We start from the raw sequence: 25,570 nt of genomic DNA on the forward strand, positions 1-25,570 counted from the left end.
TGGGTGTATTGGGCTGGATATGGGCTCAGGTGCTCCTGGCTCCAGGACTGGTGCTCTGTCCATTGTGCTACCTGGCCATAAGTACAATTATTGCTATTATTTTTTTTAATTTTAATTTTTTCTCTCTCCTTTACTTTATCGCTCAAGCGAGTCTATATTTTTTGGGGGGAGGGGGTATTCTGTTTACTCTTAAACAAGAATATTTTATTAATGTATAAAAAACATTATTTGTACAAAATGAGAATAAATAAATATTAAATATTAAAAAAAAAGACAGCACAATCTAAAAAAAAAAAGAAATATGATCAGGCCTTTAAAGTTTCTGTTAACTGCCGCCCACATTCACTAGTGTTGACTTTGTTGCAAATGTGGACAAAATCTTTTGTGTTACACGCCAACATCAGTTAGATGCCCTAGACATAGTTTTGTAGCAGGAGAGAAATAACCATCAAAAACCTATTGTAGGCTGGCTTGTCATCATGGACCCTAAGAGCGAAGCGGGGGAGCCCGGGAAGGGGAAGCCTGGGAAGGGGAAGCCCTTTAAGCTTCTAGGAGTTTTGGATGTCCAAACTATACTCTGTGCACGAGACTCTATACTCTGTGGATCATTAGGATCTGCCTTAGCTGGCTTTGGACATTTTTTATTTACTAGTAGAATTAGAAGATCTTGTGATGTTGCAGTAGGAGTATTTATTTTGGGAACATTGGTTTCCTTGTAGATATAATTATGCAAAGCAAAGAATCCAGCAAAGAACTGTCCAAGAAGGAATAAAAAACAAGATTTTGTTTGAAAGCACCCACCTTGATCCTGAAAGAAGATATCAGCACCAAAAGTAGCAATTCCTAATTTAAACCAGAAGGCTAAACAACAGCTTGAAATCATCACCTATGTGGCAAAGTTGATCAGATGTAGCAACACTGAACAAGGATGCTTTAAAAAAAAATGGCAAATTTATTTCAAAATATCTGCAATGAATAAAAATGGCTAAATACTTCATTCTCTATATTGTAAATATCACCTTCTGATAGCATTGTTTAGTATTGTAATGGCATACCTGGAATAAACAATCATTTTAAAAAATAAACAAAAAACAAAAAAAAAACCTATTGTATTTGTCAGAAAGACATTTTTATCCTGTCCATAAGTAGAAGGATTTCTTGGCCTTATAGTTACCTGTTCCCTGCAAAACTTAAAATTCAATTTAAAATATGATTGTCTAATTAAAATATAGCTGTTATCAGGAATGAAAATACAATTCATGGTGGACAAAGTCAAACTACCTATGGTTATTAACACTCTCCTAAGTGATTTAAGACATCTGGGGTAAGAGTCAACTTTGGATTTAGTGGAAACAATCATTAAGCACCTATTATGTGCCAGAAAGTATGCTAAGCAATTTACCAATATCATCTCATTTGATTCTCATAATTCTGAAAAGTAAGTGTTTTTGTTCTTTACAGTTTTCCAGTTGAGAAAATTGAGACACATACAAGTGAATTAAAAATGGTATATTCAGTGGAAAATGTTACCACCTCCAGTTGCATACCTGGGAGAACATAAGCAACATGTCTTTAGAGTTGGTGTATATAGATTTTATATCTTTGCAATGGGATAGTTAACACAAACATCCTGGCAGTCATAGATCACTTGACTTAATATATATACAGGCATACCCAGCTAGGAACCACAGGATTTCCACAGTAGTCAGTGTTATACTTGTTTGTTGCCCAAGGAGCAACAAAACTGATCACACCCTTTGACCTAGCAATATCAACATTAGGTCTATGTCCAGAAGAAATCATAAAAAATATGAAAAATCCCACATTCCAAATTATTCAAAGAAGTACCTTTTGCAGTGGAAAAGAACTGGAAATTGAGGGGATGCCCATCCGTTAGGGAATGGCTGAAAAAGCTATGGTATATGAATATTATGGAGTATTATTTTCTATAAGAAACTATGAATGGTTGGACTCTAAAGAGGCATGGAAAGAATTACAGGAACTGATGCTAAGCAAAGGGAGCAGAACCAAGAGAACATTGTACACATTAATAACAACATTGTGAGTTGATCAACTTTGACAGATGCAACTCTTTTCAGCAGTTCAGAAAGCTTGGACAATCCTGGAAGACTCATTTTGGACAATGACATCCACATCCAGATGAAGGGGAAAAACAAAACAAAACAAACAAAAAAACAAACAAACCATAGAATATGAATGAATACTATGTTCACTTTTTAAAAATTTCTCTAATATTTTTCCTCCTTATCCCATGGTTTTCTTTCTTTTCCCTTAGTCCTAATTCCTCATACAGAAAATGATTAATATGTAAACATGTTAAACACAAATATACATGAAGTGTTCACTAGGACTGTTTGTTTTTGAGGGGAGGAGGGGGGTAGGAAAGGGATACATGTAGATGAATGTTTCATAATATGTAATTGGAAAAATAAAATAAAATGTCAAGAAAAAGAGACTGTCAATGAGTTCTTATTCATCTTTTGCCTCAAGCATTCAACACAAGTAGCTGGTGCTATATAAATGCTAATTACTTATCCTTATCCTTATAAACATTGTTATTTCTATTACCATTAAGCATTTCTTTTGGGTAGAGAGTGATAAATAGCTGTCCTATACCTGAACATTTCTCTATGCTTTTGGAAAGATCCTAGACATGATACAAAAATAAAATTTAAATGATTTTTCTGGGACTTCAGGGGATGTAAAGAGTCACATGAAGTGAGAAAAGAACCTGATGCCTCTCTTTGGAGGAGAAACATCCTCAGGACTAAATCTAAGTCTTCAATAATGAAACAAGAGATGGGTGATCCTCTCTGTGGGCAAGGGTAAGCATCCTGGCCTTTCTTGGCCCCACAACATCTGCTTTTACACAGACTTCTTTCTCTTCTCATTTCTCTTATCTCTAATTTCCCACTTCTATTTCTTCCCTTCATCCTCCCTATCCTTTTTTCCTGCTTCCTACTCCTTTTCTCCTTTCCCTACTGCTTCCCCAAGTCAATTTAGTAAACATCAAGTTCATTTTCTATGCAAAGATACTGGGTATAAAAAAATACCCTTCTCTCAATAAGCTTACAATTTAATATGGGTCAAAGCATATACATGACTAATAAAAGGAAGGGTATGATACTTAGAAAGGAAAGGTTTGGTCAAGGTGCTATGAGAAATTAGAGATCATTTTTACCTGGTGAAGGGAGATCTGTGTCAAATATGGCTTCATAGAGAAAGAAGAACCTTAGAAGACAAAGAAAGAAAGAAGCAAAAAAGAAGAGAAGGAACAGAGGGAGAGATTTCTTTTTTTTAATTTAATTGTATATAATTTTCATGTCTAAATTCTCTCCCTCCCTCCCTTCCACCACCACCATTTCCAATGAGAAAGCAAGGGGGGAAAAACCCTTTTATAATCACATATACTCAAGCAGAACAAAATTCCCACATTGGCCAAGGGGAAAAACAACAAACTAAGATCCAAAACCACAAGCTTCATTCTACACTTTGAGTTCTCTCTCTATTTGGAAATAGGCAGCATGTTATATCTTGAGTCCCCTGGAATTATGTTGGTCATTCTCCTAATCAGAATTACTAAGTCTTTCAAAGACTTTTTGTTTTTATAATATTGTTGTTGTATAACTCATTCTCTTGGCACTACACTCCTCATTTTGTATCAATGCATACGAGTCTTACAAAATTTCTCTGAAATAATTCCTTTTTAATAATTTTTATATTATTTTATCATATTCAGATGCCACATCTTATTTTGCCAATCCCTAATTGATGGGCATCCCCTCATTTTCCAATTCTTTGCCACCACAATAAGAACAGATGCAGGTGTGTGGGTGTGTGTGTGTATGGGCAGCCAAGTGGGGTAATGAATAGACCACCAGATGAAAGGGAAAAAAACAAAACAACCCCCCCCAAATGATAGAATCTGAACGAACACTATGTTCACTTTTTAAAAATATCTCTTATATTTTTCTTTCTTATTCCATGATTTTCTTTCTTTTCCTCTAGTCCTAATTCCACATACAGAAAATGACTAATATGAAAACATGTTAAGCACAAATATACAGTGTTCATTAGGACTGTTTGCTGCTCCTGGAGTCAAGAAAATCTGAGTTCAAATTCAGCTTCTGAAACTTGAAACTTGTTAGCTGTATGACCTTGGGCAAATCACAATCCTGAGTGTCTCACATTCAGGGTCATCCCCAGTTACCCTGATTCATATCTGACTGCTGAACCCTAGGAGAAAGTGAAGTTGGAAACGCACTTAGCACAGTACCTATCTCTCCCACTTAAATGCAATTCAAGTGCATGTCATGGCATCACCTCACTGATGTCATGGTCATCTTCAAAAATGAAGAATAAACATCATTATCATCATATATGTATGTAGGTGCATGTGCATATAGGTGTGTATATGTATATTTATAGATATATAGCTAGTACATATGGGTTAGGACTACATGGGTCAGAAATATGTGTAGTTTTATAGCTTTTTGAGCATAATTATACATTGCTTTCTAGATGACTAGACTCAACAATTTTACCAATAGTGAATTAATGTACTGCTTTTCCTCCAACCCACCAGTATTTGTCATTTTTACGCATAGTTGTAAAAATGATGCATGTGAAATATCTCAAATTGTTTTCATTTCTTTATTATTTAGACAATTTAAAAAATTTTGTTGCTGATAATTTGAATTTCTTCCTCTGAATACCATCTATTCATATCCCTTGATCATTTATCAACTGGGAAATTCAACTGGCTATTCTCATAATTTTGAATCAATTCCCTTATATGTATATTTTAGATTTGAGACTTCATCAAAGAAACTTGCTCCAAAGATTTTTTTCTCCATTCTCAGCTTCTCCTAATTCTAACAGAGTTAGTTTTACTCATGCACAAACTTACTTAAGATGCAATCAAAATTGTCCATTTTATCTTCTGTGAACCTCTCTATCTCTTGTTTGGTCATGAACTCTCCCCCTATTCATATACTTGATATGACAATTTCTTCATTGCTCCTCTGGTTTAATTATGATGTCACACTATCTAAATCACACACTCATTTGAAGCTTATCTTGGTGTATGGTGTGATATGGTACAGAATACTATACCTAGTTTCTACCAGATTGTTTTCCAGTTGTCTCAAATGTTGTTGAATAGTGAGTTCTTTCCCTAATATCTGGTATTTTTAAGTTCATCAAACACTGGTTTATTGTGCCTATTTGTTTCTGAATATTGTTTATCTAATTCATTTTAGTGATCCAACCTCTCTGTTCCCTATCCAATAACAAATTGTTTTGATTATTATGGCTTTGTAATATAATTTGAGATCTGATACTACTAAACCTTCATCTTTCCTACTTTTTTAAAATTAATTCCTTTGATGTTCTTAACTTTTTGTTCATTCATCTTGGGTCCCTATTGGTAAAAGTTGTAATGGACCCCCCTTAAGCCAGGGATTAGCTTTTTCTTGTCACAAGCCGTGTTGGTCTGGAGTTGACAAGGCCACCACAGGCAAGATTCGACATTCAATAAATCTAGTAGTTTTCTTAGAGATTAAATTAATTAAATGTTTGACCAAATGGAGCCCTGAATGATGTTATAACTAATCAAATGGCCCTTGGCAGAAAAGAGATTCCCAATCCTTGCCTTAAGCAGTGAAAGCCATGATGTAGATTTCCTAGCAAAATTCTCTAGCAGTAAGTGTTATGGTTAATATAGGTTTCTTAGCAAAAATTTTTATCAGTGAAAGTCTTAATAATAATAATGGCATGGAGTCCCTATCAATGAAAGCTATCTATAATTTAAACCAACATTAATGTAAGTCAAAAGAAAACACACTGGGGCAGCTAGGTGGTGCAGTGGATAGAGCACCGGCCCTGGAGTCAGGAGTACCTGAGTTCAAATCCAGCCTCAGACACTTAATAATTACCTAGCTGTGTGGCTTTGGGCAAGCCACTTAACCCCATTTGCCTTGCAAAAAATAAAAACAAAAAAAGAAAACACACTGACTAGGACATAGCAACAGTAACCAGTGACCAGGCCTTGTAAAGCCTAGCATGTCTGGGATTCTAGCCAAAACAGAACCAATATGGCACCCAAGTGTCTGGCACCTGAGTCTAATGATGAGCAAAGTAAACCCTAAAATATCAGTCAATCTGCACTGACTTTCTCTATATTACTCCTCCTCCATTTATACCTGACTTCTGTAATGACCACAGGGGTTTTGGGGGGATCTTTGTAGGAATTCCAATATGTTGTCTAGTTGTCATCCTAGATTGTCTCAATATGAATATCCCACTTTGATTATTAAACTACTTGTATAATCAACATGGAGCTCCCTGGTCTCTTTCTTCAGACTCAGACTGGACTTCTTGTTTTGGGGTAGCCATGAGTATTCCATGGGGGTTGGGGGGGAGGAGAGGGGGATTTTCAGACAAGACATTCCAGATGAATGTCACTATTTTTTCTTAGTTCCACAAACCATTCCTTTGGCAGTTTGATTATATCACATTGAATATATAAATTCAAGTAGTATTATCATTTTGATTATATTGACTCAGCCTGCCCACAAGCAATTAATTTCCTTAATTATTTAGATATGTATTTATTTGTATAAAGGTATTTTGTAAATATGCTTCTATAGGTTCCTGTGTATATCATGTCAGATAGATTCCCCATATTTTATACTATTTGTAGCTACTTTAAATGGACTTTCTATCTCTTCATGTTAAATTTTGTGGGTAATATACAGAAATATGAATGATTTATATTGGTTTATTTAATATCTTGAAACTTTGCTGAAGTTGTTTGATTCAGTTTTTTAGTTGACTCTCTAGAGTTCCCTAAGTAAACCATCCTACATCTATTAAAAATGATAATTTTCATCTTTTTTTGGTTATTCTAATTCCCTTATTTCTTTGGCTTGTCTTAATATTCCAGCTAGCATTTCTAATAGACAACCTTATTTCTGAATTTATTAGAAAGATTTCTATTCACATTTCAAACACTACAGACTTTGTTTTTGGTTTTTGTAAGGCAGTGGGGTTAAGTGACTTGCTCAAAGTCACACAGCTAGGTAATTACTAAGTGTCTGAGGTCGTATTTGAACTCAAGTCCTCCTGACTCCAGGGCTAGTTCTATCTACTGTGCCACCTAGCTGCCCCTCAAACACTACAGACTTTTAATTTTAAATAGTTCCTATTCATCATATAAAGTTTTATATACTCCTATGCCTTAGTGTTGTGTCTTATCAAAAGTTTTTATTATATTAATATCTTATGATTTGTGTTGTTTCCATCATCAATGTTATCAATTATGCTTGTAGGTTTAGAAGAAGCTAGGCGGTACAGTGGTTGGAACTCTGGGCTTGTAGCCAAGATTTAAGTTCAAAAATTTGATAGCTATGTGACTCTGGGAGTTATTTAACCTCTATCTGAGGCAGTTTCCACATCTATGAAATGGGGGTAATTAAAAAGCACCTTTCTCCCAGAATTGATTAAGGGATCAAATGAGGTAATATTTGTAAAATACTTAACATAGTATCTGGCTATAGTAGTACTAAATAAATGCTTGTTTCCTTTCTTCTTTCCTTCTTCCTATCATTGAAATATCTATCTGTGTGATAGTGTATAATCTTTATAATGGGTTGCTGTGATTTCTTTATTAATAATTTATTTAACATTTTGATATCATTATTCATTAAGGATATGTTTACAGTTTTCTTTTTCTTTTATGACTTTCCCTAATTTAGGTATCCAGACCATATTTGTATTTTAGAATTTGGTCAGACTCTGTCTTTTCCTATTTTTTTAGTTTATTAGAATTGTTTTTTTAAATGAGTTTTTTATTGATATTTTCTGATTCTTACATCACCACAGTATCCCATGTAACCCTTTCTCCCTCTCATAAAGCCCTCACATATGATTAGTAAGAAATTCATTATTCTTTAAATGTTTAATAGAATTTGACTGTAAATTCATCTTGTCCTGAAATCCTTTGGAATTTCATTTATGGCTTCATCAATTTATTTTTCCAAGGTAGAATTAAGTCCTTAATTTCTCATTCTGTTGATCTGGGCAATTTGTACTTTTGTAAATATTTAACTATTTCATTTAGATTGTTGGTTTTTGGGGCACATACCTGATATGAAACTGTTCCTAATAATTTATTTCTTCTTAATTGGTTGTGAAGAGAGAGGAATCTCAATAAACAGAAGGGGAAGGGAGTTCATTCACAATACTGGGCATGGCCCACCAAAAGTATGTTGAGGGCAGAACTGAAATAGAGCATAATGCTAACATTCAAGAGTGGTAATATATTTTTGAATGAAAGATAGACATTGTCAGAGTTGTATACTTTGCAGTTTTACTCGTACAACAATGAAAAAGTATAGATTACTGCAAGTTATCAGCTATTGCAGCAGCAATTGTACTCCAATTCTGGAATTTTTTCCACAACATCACAGTAATTCTGTAAGGAAAAAGAAATAAAGCCCTGAGCCCCTAATTTGTAGACAAGATAAGAAATAAGGGTAGATGGTAGAAATATTAGAATGAGAATCAATATGACTTGGTAACTGACTGGATATGTGGCAAAGAAGTGGAAGGGTCAAAAAAGTTACAAATCTGGGTGGCTAGGACATTGTTAAGTGTCATCAATAGAAATAGAAAAATTAGAGAGAAGGGTAGTTTTCAAGAGAAGATGATGAAATCAATTTTGGATATATTGATATGAGGTTTCAGTGGTACACACAGGAGGCAATTTATAAATAGTTTTTAAACATAGGACTGATTGGGGAAGGGTTAAGAGGTGAAAATACATAGAGCACACAGAAATGAAACTGACCCTACACTTAAGGACCTTACAATATAATGGATAAAAAGGTGTAACCAAAGTCCAAAGAGTAGATGTGATCAGTTAGCTAAAGAACTAAAGAGGGCAGAGAATACTTTAAGGGCATAAGGGACAAGAAAGACATAAAGAGCCTTTTTCTTTTTCCCTTCACTCTAACTCTAAAGTTTCTTCTAACTTTTCCTTTATCTTTTTCTCTTATCATCCTCTGCCACCCTTACTCTACACTTTCTTCCCTTAAAGAATATTTTCCAAACATTAAATGCTGGGGGGGAGGGAATGCTTGGATATTTATTGGAGAGTTTTTTTAATCAGGAAGTAGAGGAAAAGGATGGATTCCACTTGTCAAGAGACTTAATTGTAACAGGTTAAGCTCTGGTCTAATACTCTTTCCCAACACATCCCTCTAGGACATCAATTATTCCCTGAAAATAGATAGGTACTATATGCTTTCCAAATAAGGTTGGTCTAAGCTGTAGCCTCAGGAGGCACTTCGATTTCATCTTCCTGTGGTTCTGCAAAAAGGAGAAGGTTCCCTTTCTCCTCTCTGCAAGGTAGCTATGGTACTATGGAATGAATCTAAATCTGGAATTTGAGAACCTATGTTCCAATCCTAACATACTGCTAACAATATGGCCTTGGGCAAATCATTTCTCTTCTCAAGTTGTAGTGTTTCATATGATCATAGATTAAGAGTTGGAATCTAAAAATTCCATTTTATAAAGGTATTAATGTGACTTGCACAGGATCACATAATTAGTGTCATAGTTGAAATATGGAAACAATTCTTCCTGCCTGCCTTATCCAAAATGCCATAAAGCCTCTCAAAGCAAAGTTCACTAACTGGAATCTAAAGCAAAGATCTCCTGTTTCTAGAGTTTAATCATCTGTAAAATGAAGAACCAGATAATTTCTAAGATCCCTTCCAGCTCAGGAGTAGACAAGGAACTAGTCTCAGAGTCACAATAACCCAGATTCAAATTCCATCTCAGACATTTTCAAGCTGTGTGACCCTAGGCAAATCACTTAACCTTAATGTAATTGAGTTTTCTCCCATCTGTAAAATAAGAAAGTTGAACTGAATCCTCTTAGGTTCCTTTTCAATCTATGAGCCTATGATCCTCCAACAATTATTTATGCCTCAATCTTCTTTCATTCCCTCACCCTCAAATTCAGACTTAAGAGTGGTTTCACTGGAACTATGACCTTGGGCTGTATGCTCCAGATAGCCCAGAGAACAATAGAAAAGTAACTTTACTTAATGTCTTTGGTTCTCAGACAGGAAACTGCCCATCCGCTTGAGCTAAAGAACAGGCTGTCTCCTGTGGATTCACTCTCCTATTCATGTCACAACTATTCCACAAATTTTTTGTGCCCCAGAGCTCTGAACAAGAATCCATACTTTATACAAATTATTTCACTCTTCTGTGCATCAGTTAAAATAAAAAAGTTGGATGATATCAAAGAGTCCTTCCAGATCTAATATTAAATCATAAATTCTTGGCAAAATTATGGGAAGGGGAAATGAGATGGGTTGGAGGAAGTTTTTTAAAAAAAGGCATTCAAAACAGAAAAGGGGTTGTTGAGGGTTGAGGGTTGTATCTAAGAAACTCATCTGGACTTATTATATCCTGAACTTCATATGGTATCTTTAATAACTTAACCTATAAATAACTTGTATCCATGAACTAAAGGGTATAAACTATTTTCAGGTGAGGTCATTAGCTTCATATAATACATTAATAATTTCACTTTATAATTACAAAGCCCTTTTAATTTTTAAAAGCCCTTTTCTCTTCTATTATCACACTCTTTATGTGGCATGTATGATTACCTTTGGTGTTCCTTCTCTCTCCTTTCAGCATTGTCTTTTCCTCTTTAATCTCCATCCGGTGCAGGTTTTGTTCCGGCCTGTGTTACATTTCCAATGGCCTTGCTCTCAGCTAGCTGTCACATAACCCCTTCAAGAGGTACTTAAGTTTTAATGGTAGCCACTGAACCAAAAGAATTCAGGATTCTAAGAAATGAATTAATAATGTCAAAGTGAAACAGCCAGTGGAGGACTTTATCAGGGCCCCAATAAATCATATCATGTAAATGACTGCTATTTCTGTCCATACCCTGGGAGGGAAGTGGGGGGAATTGGGAGAAAGAGGATAAGCTTGGCAAGCTAATACTTTTTTTTTTCTCTTTCAAATCATTTCTCTTGGTTCTGAAGTTAAAAACCTTCTGTCACATTTCTTTCCCTTTCCAATTTCTTTTTCTTTCTCTCTCCACCTTCCCCTTTCAAGTAATGTGAATCAGTAGAATTATCTGAAATTGCTGCTCACATCCACAAAATTAATTTATAAAATCTGTTAAGAGACTAGACTGAGCTGAAACTTCTATCAGTTGAGAGAATTGGTGCTGAGAGCAAGAACTTATCTAAAAATAAATAAATGAATGAAAAAGCATTGATGGGTTACTATGAGTTAAGGATTTTTTGAGTCATCTGTCAGTAGATGGGAAGCATGCTTCATCTTGGATTCACTGGAATTATGGTTTATCATTGCATCAAACAGTGTTATAAAATTTTTTGCTTTTTGTTGTTGCTCCTCTGATGGTTTACTTCACTCTGCTTAAGTTCATCTATTTTCTTCCTTTCCTTATTTATTATGGTTTAATAAAATTCTATTATAGTCATATAACATAATTTGTTGATCCATTTCTCAAAAGATGGGTATCCCCTAAATCTCCAAATTCTTTTCTACAACAAAATTGCTAAAAATATTTTTTTCATATTTTCTTTTCCCTCTTTCTTTGATCTTTTTGGGGAATAGTAATGATATCACTGAGCCAAGAATTTTATGCAAGTTTAGTGACTTTGAGAGCATAGTTTAAAATTGCTTTCCAGAATGGCTGAACCAATTCTGCTTCCTCAAAGACATATATTAGGGTGTCTATTTCCCCACAGCTTCTCCAACATTTATCATTTTCCTTTTTTTGTCATCCTTTAGGTAGTACTTTTAGAAAAGAACCAACCTCTAATAATTTCCAATATTAAGCATTTAGTGAAACATCTGACTGAAAAAGGATCAACCATTTTTTCTTTGGGAGTCTAGGAGAGATATGTTGGAGGACTGAATAGGAATATAATCAAATAAATGTTTCTGAATGGTTCCATGAACTGAGTAGCTAATGGTGCTGTAACTTTTTCTTTTAATTGTTAGTGGATAACCAAACTCTCTAAGTAAAAAAAAAGTTAATCTGCCATATTTTATTGATATATATATATTTTATTATGTTTCAGAGCAGCTAAGTATGAATGGTAAGTAGGTCAATACATAACTATAATCTCTTTCAATCTTGCTTGGTTAAACAAAACCTTTTTCCTCTCTGGACTTACTTCCTTATCTGTAAAATGAAGGGATTGGACTAGATTTACTGTACTCTCTATGATCCTTAAGGTCTCTTCTAATGTTAATGTTCTATAAGTCTGTAAGTTTCTTTATTCCAATACTACAATGAGTCTGAGATCTCAGAAATATAGCCATTCCCTTCAAAGACATAGATAGCAACCAATACATACCTGCCCACTTTCTCCATGTGATCCTATAAAGCCAATATAGACAGTCCACCTAATATGCTAGGAGCCTTTCTCACCTTTTGCTATTGTGTGGTCATCAATGAGTTAGGTGAGTTGTCCATCAGTTATCCCTGGCCTCCCATTATGTGACTGGTCTATCTTCTTTGTCATTCATATATTTCTTTGACAATAGCTTTTCCATGGCTTGAATTTCATAATTTTCCATTTGTAATATATTGCTATCCTATTAACCTTTGGGTGATTCTCAATTTCAGATCTTTTAAGACTTGGTTTTCCAAGAATCAAAAGCATACAATAACTTGGAAAGAACATTTTAAAAGATATCTATTTCAGAAAAAAACTGGCACGGCACCTTTGTTACTTCTCAAAGACAATTTAGCCCATTTATCAAATAAATGTGTTGATGGATGAATTCTACAGCTTATTCATATTACTAACTAACATCTGGGTAATAAGCAGTTTTCATCTATTTCATTTTTCCTATTTAGACAGTAGAACAAATTCTTCAGAATAATTGTGGATCCCCTTTAGAAGGGCTTGATGTAATCAATACAATGTCCTCAAATGGAAGATCACAAGATATATTGAATCTCTTCTCAACTTAGACCAGTTCTTAACCTGTAGTCTGTGAACTTTTGAAAATACTGTAACTGCATCGAAATATAAGTGATTCCTTTGTAACCCTATATATTTTATTTTAAACATTTAAAAAAATTCTGAGAAGAAATTCATAGTTATTCACTAGACTGTCAGAGAGGTCTATGACATTTGAAAAGATTAAGAACTCCTGTTCTAGGGGCGGCTAGGTGGTGCAGTGGATAGAGCACTAGCTCTAGAGTCAGAAGTACCTCAGCTCAAATCCGAACTCAGACACCTAGCTGTGTGGCCTTGGGCAAGCCACTTAACCCCATTGCCTTGCAAAAAAACAAAAAAACAAAAAAGAACTCCTGTTCTAGACTGCACTGAATTTCTTTATCTGATAATGGTAAAAACCTTTAGCAAATATATTATTTTCTCTTTTATGCCTTTCTTATTACTGATAAAGGGTCATCACACAAAGGTATTTCACTATTATCTTTCGAAGACTCTTGTATAGCTGTACATTTATGTGAGAGAAAATTTACCAGATAAACGCCACAAAGGTGGTAACCCGCTTAACTGAATTAGATGCTTTTTAGTAGTCAACAAATAGTAAATAGAGTGGGAGATTCTACTCTTTCAGTGTATGACATGATGGAAAAGATTTAGTATAATATGAAATATTGATTAGAGTAGCTTGTCTATTTCCTTCTTTTAATTCCATCTAGGATGTCATTGATGTGTATGTATATTAGTCTCATGAATTTTAATGCAGATCAGAAAACAGATGAATAGGTCAGAAGTTATTGATAATCTTTTAGTTATCTTGGGAGGAGGAAAATGGAGGCAATAAAGTCTATGTTTTTTTTTCTTTCGCTTTTGTTTTTTACAAATTTACCATCTTTCAATCCTTCAGATATCAAAGACCTACCTACCAGAGAATTGTAATCTTTTTTGTGTTACGAATCCCTTTCAAAGTTCTCAGAAAAATGTATAAAATACATTGGGTTGTGCAAAGAATACCAATTACTCTGAAATATTTTCAAAAATTTTTTTAAGAAAAATTTTATTTATTTTGTTTTACAATTTCCCCCCATTCTTGCTCCCCCCCCCCACAGAAGGCATTCTGTTAGTCTTTACATTGGTTCCATGTTATACATTGATCTCAGTTGAATGTGATGACAGAGGAAATCATATGCTTAAGGAAGAAAAATAAAGTATGAGATAGTAAAATTACATAATAATATAACTTTTTTTTCTAATTTGATGATAATAGTCTTTGGTCTTTGTTCAAAGTCCATAATTCTTTCTCTGGATACAGGTGGTATTCTCCATTGCAGATAGCTCTAAATTGTCCCTGGTTGTTGCACTGAAGGGATGAGCAAGTCCATCAAGGTTGATCATCACTTTCATGTTGCTGCTATTGTATACAATGTTTTTCTGGTTCTGCTCATCTTGCTCAGCATCAGTTCATGCAAATCTTTCCAGGCTTCCCTGAATTCCCATCCCTCCTGGTTACTAAGAAAACACTAGTGTTCCATGACATACATATACTACAGTTTGTTAAGCCATTCCCCAATTGAAGGACATTGACTTAATTTCCAATTTTTTGCCACCATAAACAGAGCTGCTATATTTTTGTACTAGTGATGTTTGTACCCTTTTTCATAATCTCTTCAGGGTATAGACCCAGTAGTGGTATTGCTGGATCAAAGGATATGCACATTTTTATTGCCCTTTGGGCATAATTCCAAATTGCTCTCCAGAAAGGCTGGATTAGTTCACAGTTCCAACAACAATGTATTAGTGTCCCAGATTTCCCACGTCCTTCCAACATTGATCAGAACAAAAGGGGAAAATGCAAAAGGGGAGAATGCAAAAAAATTTAAATAAAGTTTTAAGTGAATATAGTATGCTTTCAAATGCATTCAGACTCCACAGTCCTTTTTCTGGATGAGGATGGCATTTTCCATCACAAGTCTTTTAGAATTGTCTTTGATCACTGTATTGCTGAGAAGATTCAAATCTATCATAGTTCATAGTTGATCATCACAACAATGTTACTGTTACTGTGTACAATGTTCTTCTCTGACTTTACTGAGCATAATACTCTTTCCAGGTTTTTCTAAAATCTAAACTAAATTTTCTAAAATCTGACTGCTTGTCATTTCTTACAGAACAATAGTATACCATTATATCCATATATCACAACTTTAGTCATTCTCCAATGGATGAATATCCCCTCAGTTTCCAGTTCTTTATAACCACAAAAATAGCTGCAAAAAAAAATTTTTTTTTTACTTGTTGGTGCTTTTCCTTTTTTAATGATCTCTTTGGGATGCAGATCTAATAGTGCTATTCCATTCTCCTTTCTATAGCAGGATAAGGCTTGATAGCAGGGTTCTTGAAATCAAATTTAGTTTAGGATTGGGAGTACCCTCTTTTCTATAGTGGAAATGTCTTCATTCATTGCATATTGAAGGTGAGATAAGCATCACAAATCTCACTTTCCATAAAGGAATCTTAGAGGAGAAGGGAAATGTGTAGGAGTAAGAGCTTCAACTCCTAAAAATAAGAAAACTCAGAATCAGGAAATCTTTTTTCTGCCTCCAACCTCACAGGAGACCTTCTACTGTGGAATGTGATGAAAAGGGAATACTGACACACTCTCTTCTTTTATCCAATTTTCTCTAAGTAGGAAAAAAGTCTTTTATCATACTTTACAGACATCTGGTTAGAAAATCTCATATACTCTCATCTAAACTTCAATCTAGTAATCTCTATAGCTATCTATAGTTATTTTTCTTCCATTCTCAAAGTAAAAATATATTTTCTCTCTAAAGAAAAACCTAGCAAATTCTAGACTCAGATAGATGGAATTTCCAACTTTATTCAGAATTTCCTTTCCATAATTATCTTCCCCTAACATCTCCAAAAAATTTTCTTTTTTTAAACAGGCTCCTTTGATATTCAGTGAATCCTCTTAAACTGTACTACACAATCTAAATAAACTTTTCTATCATTCACATCAGATTCCACAAACATATTGAATATCTATTGTCTTCATTTCCTAGTTACCTTTTTATTCTTTAATATTCTAAAATCTGGTTTTTACCCTACTACTCTGTCAAAAAAAATTTCTCAAAAGTCAATAGGTAATGCTAAGATCCCATATACCTTTAGAATTCTAAGAATCTCCTTCTAGTTAAATCCAAGATTTTCACTTCTTTCTCCTATATCTCCCTATGCTATTTAATATCTCTGAAATTTAGCTTCCTCATCTATTAAATGGGGCTACTACTACTTCGATGATATATTTCATAAAGTTATAAGGAGAAATCTTTATATATAAAGCACTTTACAGCTATGTTATTGTGCTACTGACATTTTCTAAATTCTTTCCTATTACTTCTCCTCTCTCCTCTCTTTGTCTTTCAATGATTCTTCCTCCTTCTGTTCTCTGTGTAGGTGTCCCCAAGAGTACTTTTGTAAGGCATAGTTTCCAATTAAGGCCCTCTCCATCCTAACTACCCTTCTCTAAAGATGGTCCATTTTGTCAATGACTTCCCTAAATTGTGGCAAGGTTCTGTTTTCATTTCTCCACTCAGTCTCCTACACATGGCCTGAAGAGCTAATCCTCATTTATGACTTTCAACTAGCACTTCTGTGCAAATAACAGACAAATCTCCATCTTCAGCCCCCATCTTTCTGCAAAGCTCAAAATATCATATTTACAACTACTTTTTCCAACTGTCCAGGATGTGTGAGCTAATGAGATGAAAGCTGTGGAAGAAGGATTGACTTAGGAATTTCATTGGTTTTAAAACACTCGAATAATGAAATTTCGTGTGTGTGTGTGTGTGTGTGTGTGTGTGTGTGTGTGTGTGTTACTGACCTATCCAAAGTTATAAAGCCAATATATGTCAAAGGTAGAACTTGAAGCCAGGGAAAATAATGAGGTACTGTGAAGAGAACTTGCATTTAGAATCAAAATGATTGGGTTAAAATCCTGCCATTGCTAATTATTATGTTTGTGCACTTATCAAATCACTTAGCCTTAGTTTTCTCATCTATCAAATGGGAATAAATAATTTCTTAAATCTCTTCTAACTCTAAATTCTCTACTCTCATTATCCTTTCCAGTAAACCACTCTACTTTTGTCAATTCCTATCTGAGGACAACCCTAGTAGACCTGTTATGGGCGATACCATTCGTATCCAGATGGGGGGAAAAAAACCCCAAAAAACAAACTACAGAATCTGAATGAACATTATATTCACTTTTTAAAAATTTATCTTATGTTTTTCCTTCTTATTCCATGGTTTTCTTTCTTTTCCCTTAATGACTAATATGTAAATATGTAAAAATGACTAATATGTAAACACATTACATGCATAATATTCATTATACTGTTCATTGTGCAGGGGGAGGGGGTGGGAAGAAAGTGTGAATAAAATTGTGTAACTTATAAATATGCATGTAGATGAATACTGAAAAACTTTCATAGTATATCATTGGAAAAATAAAACAAAATATCCAAAAAAATCAGTACCTATCTGGATTATTGCAACAACCCTCTAGTGAATTTGAAGTATTTGGAATGGTTATATAGGCAGGATTGGACTGGGAAAAGACAAGGGTAAAGAGGAGTCCAATGAGGAAGAGTGAAATATCCTTTTTGGAATTCCTTTTTTCTCTTCCCTTCCATTTTCTTACCTGTCTAAAATGCTCTCTTATTAATTTTCCTGCCCCAGTCAAAATCAGTTCTCTGATAGATATCCATTAGAAAGAGTCTGATAAATTCATTCTCATCATAGTTTTAAATCTCACTATTTCCAATGTGGCTTTAGGCAAGTCCTAATATCTATGGACAACAATTTCCTCATCTGTAATATGGGGGGTTTGGATAAATTATCTGTACTGCATATTTTTGCAGCTATAAAATCCAATGCTTTTAATGCTATTTATCTAAATAAATGAAATTTATTTATTTTTATTTTTTTTTTAGTTTTTGCAAGGCAATGGGGTTAAGTGGCTTGTCCAAGGTCACACAGTTAGATAATTATTAAATGTCTGAGACCAGATTTGAACTCAGATACTCCTGACTCCAGGGCCAGTGCTCTATCAACTGCACCACCTAGCTGCCCCACATAAATGAATTTCTGATGTCTCTCTGATGGGATTTCAGGCATCAGTGGGGAAATTAATTTGAGTATCGTTCAAATCACAGCAGCTTTTTCACCTAAAAGTAAAGTAAGTTCTGCCTATAGAAGGGGCAACAGGAGGGTTCTGGATGTCTTAGATAGAGAACAATGTGGAAAGGGAAATGGGATGGACAAATTACAGAAACAGCAAATGAAAAGACAAAGATAACAAATTTCAGTTCCATCACAATTTTGTCTCCAAACTAACTGCTCACAAAAATAATTATATTCCCTGGGTCAGCCAGAGACAGAGGAAGGTCCACAATTTGTTCAGGTCCAAATATTTCAAGGAATTCAATTGATAACTTCTTCTCTACTCCTTCACTCACTAAACAAATTAAGGTCCAGGGTCTTATACCTCAGCATGAAGTATAGCATGCAACTAATGTGATGTGGAGAAAAAGAACATTTGTTTTTCCTGTTTGATGAAAGCTGATCCCCCTCTGAAGTCCAGGAGTTATGCCAGTTGGGTCTGGTGTCCAATGCAGCAGATGGGTCATCAAGGACACAGAATAAGCACATGACTGTCTAGCTTTTTCACTGTCAGTCACCTCAAAATCACACTTTTAAAAGGGACCTCCTTCTACTCAACAATCTCTTATTTCAGTTCTTACTTAAAAACTGAGCTCTCCCTTCTAATAAGAATATATTTATATTGTGCTTTAAGGTTTATAAAACATTCATAATAACCTAAGAGTTAGTGGAAATTCTTATTATCACTTCTTGGAAACAGAAATTCAGAAAGGTTAAGAGACTTTCTATAGGTGCACTAAGTAGTATAGGTATTTAAATACTTAAAGCACTTCATATCTTTAACATGTAAAAAATCAAAATGGTGGAACTAGAAGGGATGTTAGAAATTATTTAGTCCAACTCCCTCATGCTACAAATGAGAAAGCTGAGGTCAGGGAAAGGGAAATAACTTGCTCAAAGGGGGGGGGAGAAAGGGAGGGTTGTATTAAAATGTGGAACTCATAAACTTGCAAATGCATGAAATGTTAAAAACTACCTCTGCATATAATTGGGGGAAAAAAAGATAAGAAAAAGAAATCATAAGGGACAGAACTTCAGAAAAGCCTGGAAAGACTTACATGAAATGATGCTAAGTGAACAGAACCAGAAGAATATTGTACACACTAACAGCAACATTGTTGATGATCAACTATGATGGACTTGCTCTCAGCAGTAGTATAATCAAAGACAATTTTAAAGGACATGTGATGGAAAATATCATCTTCATCCAAAGAAAGAACTATGGGGTCTGATTGCAGGCCAAAGCTTATTATTTTCAATTTTTAAAATTTGTTTTATGTATTATGATTTTTCCCCCCTCAAGTGTTTTTTCTTATTGATTTCATTCTTCTTTCACAATATGATTAATATGGATATATGTTTAACATAGTTTACATGTTTAACCTTCCATAATACTTCCATGTTTAAGTCTTCCATTGTTGGATTGGGAGGATGAGAACACTTTGGTCTAATAGTCAAGAAGCAAGTTCAAGCAGGTGCTGCGGAGCCCTTAGAGCTTGTTTAGACATCAAAGACATCAAGGTCATCCACTGCATCTAGAGCAATCACCAGCTGTCTTGCCATGCTGGATCATGATGATTTTGGAAGAGTGAGTAAGGCAGATGACTTCTTGTGGTTCTACCTCACTTAAATCGAATTTACCCATACATCAAAAGACATCACCCATACTTTACCACTTCTCAAAGTCCCGTGTCAACAGGCAAGTGATGAAGCAGCAGGTAGGTATACACTGGTGGCTGTAGTTACAACTCTGCACACAGGCAGTCCAGGCCAAAGGGTCATTTCACCACTGAAAGCAGCAGTGAGATTCAACAGCCCCCTGGGTGCCTGAGAAGCCCTTTTAACGATCACATTGTTCACCTCCTAATGTGAGGAAGGGGTTAGAAAAAGTGACATAAAAATTAGCTTTTTACCCAAACCTGGTCTGATCATTGGGCAGGGGGGAATCTTACAGTACAGTTGGGACACAAAAAAATCTACAAAAACTTCAAAGAAGATTCCACTCAACATTGGTGCATGGAAAGTGTGCACACTCATAGGCAACACAAGATCCAATAGGCAAGACTAACATGAAGTGATGCTAAGTGAAGTAAGCAGAACCAGAAGAATGTTGTACACACTAACAGCAACATTGTTGTGAGGGAACTCAGCAGGTATCATATCCAAATAGCAGCCCTGAGTGAAGCAAAGCTGTCAAATGAAGACCAGCTTACTAAAGTTGGAGCTGGATACATGTTTTTCTGGAGTGGTCACAGTGAAGGAAAATGCCATGAAGTTGGGGTATGTTTTGCAAACAAAACTAATCTAGTCAACATTCTTGAATGCCTATTAGGATGAGTGAATGACAGGCTCAAGACAATGAGATTGCCACTTCCAGGAAAACATCATGCCACCATCATCAGAGCCTATGCTCCCACCATGATGAACACTAATGGAGTTAAAGAAAAATTTTATGAAGATGCAGACACTATTATCATCAATGTACGAAAAGAGGACAGACTCTTAATTCTGAGTGACTTTAATGCTAGAGAGTAGGCTCAAATTACCAGACATTGCAATGTTCACTTACTATTGAAAATTTACACATCTCATGACCTTCTCATTACAAACACTGTCTTTCCAAAAACCAATTAGATGATTTTGATTACATTAAATTAAAAGGCTTTTGCACCGATAAAACCAATGTAATCAAGATCAAAAGAGATGTAGTAAATTGGGAAACAATCTTTACAACTAATGATTCTGACAAAGGACTCATTTCTAAAATATACAGAGAACTGAGTCATATTTGTAAAACAAAAAGCCATTCCCCAATTGACAAATGGTCAAAGGATATGCAAAGGCAATTTACAGATGAGATCAAAGTAATCCATAGCCATATGAAAAATTATCTAAATCATTAATTATTAGAGAAATGCAAATTAAAGCTTCTCTGAGGTACCACCTCACACCTCTCAGATTGGCCAGTATGACCAGGAAGGATAATGATCATTGTTGGAAGGGATGTGGGAAATCTGGGACACTATTACACTGTTGGTGGAGCTGTGAACTCATCCAACCCTTCTGGAGAGCTATTTGGAACTATGCCCAAAGGGCAACAAAAATGTGCATACCCTTTAACCCAGCAATACCACTACTAGGTCTATACCCTGAAGAGATGAGGAAAAAGGGTAAAAACATGACTTGTACAAAAATATTTATAGCAGTCCTGTTTGTGGTGGCAAAGAATTGGAAATCCAGTAAATGTCCTTCAATTGGGGAATGGCTTAGCAAACTGTGGTATATGTATGTCATGGAACACTACTGTTCTATTAGAAACCAGGAGGGACGGGATTTCAGGAAAACCTGGAGGGATTTGCATGAACTGATGCTGAGTGAGATGAGCAGAATCAGAAAAACACTGTACACCCTAACAGTGGCATGGGAGTGATATTCAGCCTTGAAAGACTTGCTCATTCCATCAGTGCAACAATTGCGAACAATTTTGGGCTGTCTGCAAAGGAGAGTACCATCTGTATCCAGATAAGGAGCTGTGGAGTATGAACAAAGTGCAAGGACTATTCCCTTTAATTTAGAAAAAAAAAACAGATAGCTTATTGTCTGATCTTGTTACCTCTTAGACTTCTCTTCTCTTTAAGGATATGATTTCTCTCTCATCACACCCAATTTGGAGCAAGGTACAACTTGGAAACAAAGTAAAGACTGACAGAGTGCTTTCTGGGGGGGGGGGGGGGGGGGGGGGAGGGAAGCAAGATTGGGGGAAAAATGTAAAACTCAAATAATATCTTTAATAAAAATAAATTTAAAAAAAGAATAAAAGACAAATAACAAAAAAAAAACCCAAACACTGTCTTTCCTTTATCGAAATACAGTAAAACTTCCTGGATGCACCCTCATAGTAAACATTAGCATCTAATAGACTATGATCATAAGGAGATGAGACAGACAAGATGTGAGAGGAACAAAGGTAATGTGTGGTTCAGAGTGCTGGACTAATCACAGATTCATCTTCTCTGAGCTAAATATTCACATTCAACCAAATAATAGAAGAATCAGTGTCAAGAGATTAGAGTGTCTCTCTGAGTGGGAACAATTTGTTGCTAACTTGGAGGGAAAACTGAGCCAACACACAATTGGCAACAGTGGAGCAGAAAAAGGAGTGGTCAGCTTTCAGAGATCTGGTGTACAGCAGCGCTGCATTTGCTCATCTGGGCCAGAACACTCGTAAACATCAAGACTGATTTGCTAAATGAAAAAAACAAAAACTCCACTGGATTAACCAGCAGGATAGATCATCCATTTCTTTTTATTTATTGCTTTTTGAATTTTAGAATTTTTCCCCCAATCTCCTTTCCCTCCCCCCATCTCCCCCACAGAAGGCAGTCTGGATAGTTTTTACATTGTTTCCATGAATAAAATTGAATGTGTTGAGAAACCATATCCTTAAGGAAAAAATAAAATATAAGAGATAGCAAAATTACATAAGATACCATTTAAAAAAAATTAACGGTAATAGTCTTTGGTCTTTGTTCAAACTCCACAATTCCCTCTTTGGATACAGATGATATTCTGCATCGCAGATGGCCCAAAATTGTCCCTGACTGTTGCACTGATGGAATGAGCAAGTCCATCAAGATTGATCATCACCCCCATGTTGCTGTTAGGGTTTACAGTGTTGTTCTGCTCATCTCACTCATTATCAGTTCATGCAAATCCTTCCAGGTTTCTCTGAATTGCCATCCCTCCTGATTTCTAATAGAACAATATTCCATAAAATATATATACCACAATTTGTTCAGGCATTCCCCAATTGATGGACATTCACGCAATTTCCAATTCTTTGTCACCACAAACAGAGCTACTATGAATATTTTTGTACAAGTGATGCTTTTACTCTTTATCAGTTCGTCCATTTCTAAAAAGGCAGCATTTAATTCCAATATACATAAAGTACAAGTAAAGCTTAGAGAGATGCAAGACTCCTGGCTCAGTAAGAAGGCAGATGAAATTCAGTTTTTTACAGACAGTAATAAACCAAAATGCTTTTATGATACTCTGAAGGCTATTTATGGACCAAAGACCTATGGTGCATCTCAACAACTCAGTGTTGATGGATCCACATTGATTAACTATAGGGACATGATCTTAGAGAGTAGGGCTGAACACTTCCATAATGATCTTAACAGACCATCATCAATCAAGGCAGAAGCCACTGACCATTTACTTCAAAATGAAGTCAATCAGTCCCTAGCTGAAATTTCAACTGAAGAAAAGGTTTTGAATGCCATTAGGCTCCTTTCAAGTGGCAAAGCACCTGTTACTAATTCTATTCTAGTTGAGATCTACAAGGTAGGGGTGGGGGTCATTACTTATCCAAAAACTGACTGAAATTTTCCAAGTTATATAGCATAAAGAGGTTATCCCCTAGGAATTCAAGGATGCCTTCATTGCCCATCTCTTGTGACAATCACAGGGTTATTTCTCTTTTAGCCATTGCTGGTAAGATTCTTGCCAGAGACCTTCTCAATAAGGTTGATCCTTCATCTGGAAGATGGTCATCTCCCTGAAAGCCAGTGTGGTTTCAGAAAGGGTCAAGGAACAGCTGATATGGTGTTTGCTGCCCGACAACTCCAGGAAAAATGTCAGGAACAGAACAGAGGTCTGTATACAAGATTTGTAGACTAATCGAGGCTTTTGATACCATTAGTCATGAGGGTTTATGGAAAATTGTGTCAAAATTTGGTTGCCTAGAGAAGTTCATCAGTATTGTATGTCAATTTTTTTTGTTAGGTTTTTCATAAGGCAAACGGGGTTAAGTGGCTTGCCCAAGGCCACACAGCTAGGTAATTATTAAGTGTCTGAGACTGGATTTGAACCCAGGTACTCCTGACTCCAGGGCCGGTGCTTTATCCACTATGCCACCTAGCTGCCCCATATGTCAATTTTATGATGGTGTGCATGCCTGGGTTTTGGAGAGTGGATGATGCTCTCAAGATTTCCGAGTCACCAATGGAGTGAAACAAGGCTGTGTCCTTGTTCCCATGCTTATTAACATGATCTTTTCAGCCATGTTATCAAACGCCTTCACTGAGGATGAACACAGCCTACCACACTGATAGCAAATTCTTCAAGTTGAAAAGGCTACAAGCCAATACCAAAGTGGAGGAGTGTAGGTGCATGACCTTCTGTTTGCAGATGATTGTGCTCTCAATGCAGCCTCTGAAACTGAGATGCAACAAAGTACAGATCGATTCTCTGCTGCTTGTGTTTAATTTTGGTCTATGAACACCAAGAAAACACAGGGACTCCATCAGCCAAAACCAAAATGACATGTACAATCTATATTAACTTGCTTCCTATCAGGGAACGTTGAGGGAGGGAGAGAGGAAAAATGTGAAACTCAAAACTTTACACAAAAAATGCATGTGGTTGCATGTAGTTGGAAAAACAAATAAAATCCATATGTGGAACCATTTATTACAGCAAATGGAGAAGTTTTGAGTACTATAGACAAGTTCACTTACCTTGGCAGTATTCTTTCCAGGGAGGCACACATTCATTGATCATGTGGTTGCATTGCCAGAGCTACCTCAGTATTTGGGGGGGCTCTGAAAGAAAGAATGGGAGAGAAGAGGTATTAAGACTGACCACCAAATTGAAGATCTACAGAGTCACTGTGCTGACCTCATTGCTATATGCCTTGAAAACTTGGACAGTCTACTAGCACCTTGTCAGGAAAAAGAATCATTTCGATTTAAATTGTCCTACAAAGATTCTGAAGACCATTTGGCAGAAGACCCCAGATACTGAGGTCCTTTCTCAAACTAGACTGCCTAACATTCCAACATTACCACAGAGAGTGCAACTACGATGAACTAGTCATGTTGTTAGAATGCCAGATATATGCTTGCCAAAAAGACCATTCTATCAATCACTCACACAGGGCAAGTGCTCACAAGGGGGTCAGAAAAAGCGATACCAGGACACCCTGAAGGTGTCATTGAAGAACTTTGGAATTGGACTCTAGCACAGAACCATCCAGCATGGCATGCCCTTACCAGTGAGGGTGCTGCACTCCATGAGAAGGGAAGAACAGAAGAAGCTCAAAGGAAACATGACATATGTAAGTTAGAGTGTCCATCCCAGGTGTTCACAGGAACTATTTGTGCCCAACCTGTGGCAGAGAATGCTGAGCTTGTATTGGGCTGATCAGCCACAGTCAGACACATTGTAATTTGTCTCAAACATAGTGTTGTCATTTTGATTTTTTTTATAACAAAGGGCAACAA

General features: G+C 35.7%; 1 protein-coding gene across 12 annotated transcripts in view; it reads right to left on the minus strand.

The window, feature by feature from the left end:
• The window catches only part of ARK2N (arkadia (RNF111) N-terminal like PKA signaling regulator 2N), a 148,981-nt gene extending 136,477 nt beyond the window's left edge, over positions 1-12,504 (minus strand). For 8 of the 12 annotated variants that reach the window (XR_012472302.1, XM_074206052.1, XM_074206051.1 and 5 more), the window contains exons 1-2: positions 12,447-12,504; positions 10,713-10,895 (exon numbers count right to left, since the gene is read on the minus strand). The gene's annotated coding sequence lies outside the window, so the exon portion shown is untranslated. Of the gene's footprint in view, positions 1-801; positions 932-3,202; positions 3,222-10,712; positions 10,896-12,446 lie in introns of those variants that run through there. The other 4 variants (XM_074206048.1, XM_074206045.1, XM_074206046.1 and 1 more) reach the window with 2 other exon arrangements.
• Positions 12,505-25,570: the final 13,066 nt, after the last annotated feature.

Source organism: Macrotis lagotis, chromosome X, assembly GCF_037893015.1.
Source record: "Macrotis lagotis isolate mMagLag1 chromosome X, bilby.v1.9.chrom.fasta, whole genome shotgun sequence".
Classification (NCBI taxonomy): Eukaryota; Metazoa; Chordata; class Mammalia; order Peramelemorphia; family Peramelidae; genus Macrotis; species Macrotis lagotis.